Below are 4,669 nucleotides of genomic sequence, written 5' to 3'. Positions count from 1 at the left end.
GCTTCTCTTGTTGCGGAACACGGGCTCTAGGCGCACGGGCTTCGGTAATTGTGGCTTGCAGGCTCAGTAGTTGTGGCTTGCGGGCTCTAGAGCGCAGGCTCAGCAGTTGTGGCGCACGGGCTTAGTTGCTCTGCGGCATGTGGGGTCTTCCCGGACCAGGGATCGAACCCGTGTCCCCTGCATTGGCAGGCAGATTCTTAACCACTGTGCCACCAGGGAAGCCCAATTGCTCAATTTTTAAGCTACCTGTATTGCAATTATTTTTTAGTTTGTTCATTTGTTCTTTTACTACTAATTAGTAATTCTACTGGCGTGTACATCAGAGTGTCCGTTCCTCAATCCTCAGTTTATTACATTTGATCGATAAACTGCTGAAAAAAAAAATAAATGGTTGGGCCTCCCTGGTGGCGCAGTGGTTGAGAGTCCGCCTGCCGATGCAGGGGATACGGGTTCGTGCCCCGGTCTGGGAGGATCCCATATGCCGCGGAGCGGCTGGGCCCGTGAGCCATGGCCGCTGGGCCTGCGCATCCGGAGCCTGTGCTCCGCAACGGGAGAGGCCACAACAGTGAGAGGCCCGCATACCGCAAAAAGAAAAAAAAAAAAATAAAATAAAAATAAATAAATAAATAAATAAATAAATGGTAGTTGTAAAAATGTGCTGTTTCATAGGAAAAGAAACAGTAATTTGTGTGGGAGCTTAGAGAATGAAGCACTCACTTCCAGCTTTGGGAGAGAGTGCAGGTGTAAATCTGAAGATTTTTTTTCGAGAAGCAACATTTGAACTGAGGTCTAGGGAAGAGGAAGTCTGTGCTCGCTTTTTCCACGATCTTTTTCTTTCTTCTGAGGGGAAGGGATGCAGATTCGATCAGATGCTGACCATGGGTCATGGATTGTCTCACATTTCCTGGTGGGTCTGGTCCCAGAACACTAAAGTAGGTCAAGTGCATGAAGCGGCATTCTCCATCCTTTCCTGCTTTCATCTATCTGAGATTCTGTGAGTCTGGACATCTTATTCTCCTTCACCTCTATCTTATCCTGCCTCCAAAAGGTGCGTAGGCTGAATGGATAATGTTCCTCAGAGGATGCCATATATTTTTAAAATTTTTATTGAAATATAGTTGATTTACCATGTTGTGTTAGTTTCAGGTGCATAGCAAATTGAATCAGTTATACATACATACACACATACATACATACATAAATAATTTTTTTACATTCTCTTCCATTATAGGTTATTACAAGATAATGAGTAAAGTTCCCTGTGCTACACAGCAGGTCCCTGTTGGTCATCCACTCCATATATAGTAGTGTGCTTATTCTAATTCCAAACTCTCAATTTATTCCTCCACCAGGCTGCCGTATTTCTTGATAGTCTCTTCCTCTCAAGAATCTCTGCTTCCTGCTCACCACCTCCTCATTTCACATTGACTGACCTATGGTAAAATCCAACCGTGGTCCTAAAGCAAAGTAAAACTCTGTATCAGTTCTCTAGGGCCACCATAACGAAGTACTGCAGACTGGGTGGCTTAAACAACAGAAACCTGCTTTCTTATAGTCCTGGAGGCTGGAATTGTGAGCTCAAGGTGCCTGAAGGGTTGGTTTCATCTTTGGCTTGTAGATGGTTGTCTTCTCCTTGTGTCTTCACATCATCTTCCCTCTGTCCATGTCTGTGGCCAAATTTCCTCTTCTTACAAGGATAGCACTTATGTTGGGTTAGGGCCCACTCTGGCAACCTCATTTTAACTCCATTACCTCTTTGAAGACTCTGCCTCCAAATACAGTCACATTCTGATGAGTTAGGACTTCAGCACATGAAGTTTTCAGGGGCACAATTTATCCCATAACAAAGTCCTATTTAGAGCTTGAATCTAAGCTGGTGTCCCAGTCTGGTTTCCCAGAAGCTCAGAATAAAGTGGTACTTTGAGCTCCTACCTGTCATTGCTCTTTGTGCATCTCTCTGTGGAGCCCTCTGTGATGCAGAAGTGACTTATGTGTAGCTGGTTCCACTGTCCAAGTACCACCTGTCTTTGCACCTCCCCCCTCCCCAAACACTGATGTCGCCTTTGAAAGGTGCTGTGATTGGAGTACATGGAGGTGGTGGAAAGCAGCTGAGCCCGCGGAGTCAATGTTACCTTCATGGCTGAGACTAAGGGGAAGAACCTGGGGCATTTGCCTCGTGCAGAATCCCAGAGGGTGCCGAAACACTCAATAATCAAGATAATATTTTAATGCAGTGTTTAAAAAACCAAAATAGTGCAGAAAAAACTATGACAAACACAACATCAAATTTTTGAATTCAGACAGGATCCATGACAATCCTTCAGTTGCTTTTAGACAGGTGTCCTTACTTGCTGAGAGCCTCTATTTCTGGACTAAAATCTTGCTGTCCCTTCAAGTGTCTCTTATGGGACATGGTGTTTAGATCTCTCCACAGTCTGCCATTTATTCATTCAGCAAACCATTTGTTTATCGAGTATCTACTAAGAGCCATACAGAATAGGAATTAAATATTTGTCAAATTAATAAACAAGCAAAAACCTAATTACAGTTGTTTTAAAGACACCCCCAGGGACACTCTACTCTGGTAGCAAGAAGAAACATTGACAAACTGGTGGATGTCGGGCTGGATTGCATGATGAAGGACACTTAAAATAGATTTTTCATTTATTAAACCAACAAATATTTAGTATGTACTAGTGCAGGATACTGTGCATGTCAGTTAAGCATTTAAAAATTTTAATAGGCAGAAGGATCTAGAAACTCAGTACAAGTTGTCAGTATTTATAAGAGCATCCATTTCATGGAGGAATGCATCTTTGGTGAATTACTCTAAAGAAGATATTTACTGGCTACGTATCACAGCATTCCTCCAGCTGGGCATCAGCAGTAACTAGAGAAGGAGTGGGCAGAGATAGCAGAGACATTTCTTCTCTATTAGTCATAACAAATGAGAGAAATAAACCGAATTGGCAAAAAGTACAGACTCAGTGCAGTGGTGAATAGTTCAGAGAAGATTCGCATTTGGATATGAAATTCTGAGCCTGCCAAGCTCATAGGAAATCTGCAGTTTGCTATCAGTTAATCTCTACTGTTTAAAGTTTTAGGGAGGGAAGGAAGCAAATTGCATCCCTTGTTCATAAAACCGAATGACCACTTTCAACCCGCAAAAGGGGAGTATTTGGCAGATGATGTTTAAAGTAATTTCCTGGAGTGCTGTGGAGCCAGTGCTGACATAGAGGTAGCTACAGGTCCCTCTTTGTGGGAAGGGGATGCTATGGGGAAGAAGAGAATTGCCCTTCTCTCCTGGGATAAGGGGATGAAAGAGATGGGGTAAGGAAGACAAACAGGCTAACCCAGACAACAGGCAGGAAATTAGGTGTAGTAAACGGTGCTATAAGGACACTGCACAAAGCAGTGGTGCGGATGGACCCATTGAACTGAAGTGACAACTCAGCTAACACTCATGGAACATCTACAGTGTGTGAGAAGGCATCCTGGAGTACTCAGGGGATTCCAAGGTGGGCAAGACACAGTCCCTGCCCCTGAGATGCTGATGATAAATAGGGAAGAGAATGACATTCGTGAATCATTTTAATACAAAGCAAACTCTGGTACATACTAATATAAAGTATGTTATCTATATACTATAAAAATAAGACACATATGTATATGATTTTAAATATATATATGCACATATATATAAATTGTAAAGTGTTAAATATCCATGTGGGAACTTGACACTTGTTTTCCTCCTTCTCTGGAAACTGAAATTGTTCCAAGCTAGTGCATGGCACAGAAGAGACACAATGCAAGAAAATCGGTGATGTCCTCAAGACACAGTTGGCATAACTCACCTAGGCTGAATCCACAGGGCAGTACTATGTCTGGGCCTATTTCTCAAAAGGATGCTGTGAAACAGTCCTCTTATGATCAAATGAGATCAAAACACCAGTGAGATGGTCCTGGTTAATTCTCCCACTGTAACCCCCAAGCCACACGTTGTGCTGGGTCACAGACTTGCTGAGTGCCCAGCCTTGTGTTTGGATGAATCACAGGATGGCTGACTTTGGTGCTTCATGGAGACCAGGCTGGGGGCCAGCAGTCCTTATGCTCTGCATTTCTGATGGCAGCCCCTCATCTGTCAGCCTCGGCAGCATGAGTGCTGGGGGTCGAGTCTCTTACTTGCTGAGGTGGACAGGAAGGTTTGGCCTTGTGTCAAGGTTCTTGTTTCTCTGGCGCTTGTTCCCGAAAACATGTCTTCTGCAGGGACACTGGCAGGAGAAATGAACTGTCCTCGGCATCCTATACTCTCTACTTTGTCACAACAATAAACACAGCTCGATACATCGGGGGCTTATCTTTTAACCTCTGCTGGTGTCTCTGGCTTTAACATGACTGACCTGGGGCTCCAGGCTCCAGACAAATGGGCAGATCTATTCCCAAGACACTGTTTGTCCCCCAGTGTCAATATTGGCAAAGGTGGGGGGGTGGATAATAGAAATCTAGCTGGTCAAATTAGTTTTTGGAGGGAAGAGAATCAAAGACCATGTCAACACCGATTTGACTGATTTTTAACCTCTTGGGCAAGTCAACTCAGTTTCAGAGAGTTGAACCCACTGGGCCTGGAAATGTAGGCAGTGGGTGCCTCTTGAGGCAGGTCTTGGGCGTG

Source organism: Mesoplodon bidens (genome assembly GCF_964165515.1).
Source record: "Mesoplodon bidens genome assembly, chromosome: 19".
Taxonomy (NCBI): Eukaryota; Metazoa; Chordata; class Mammalia; order Artiodactyla; family Ziphiidae; genus Mesoplodon; species Mesoplodon bidens.
The sequence above is the reverse complement of the archived record's forward strand: the minus strand, read 5'-3'. Positions refer to the sequence as shown.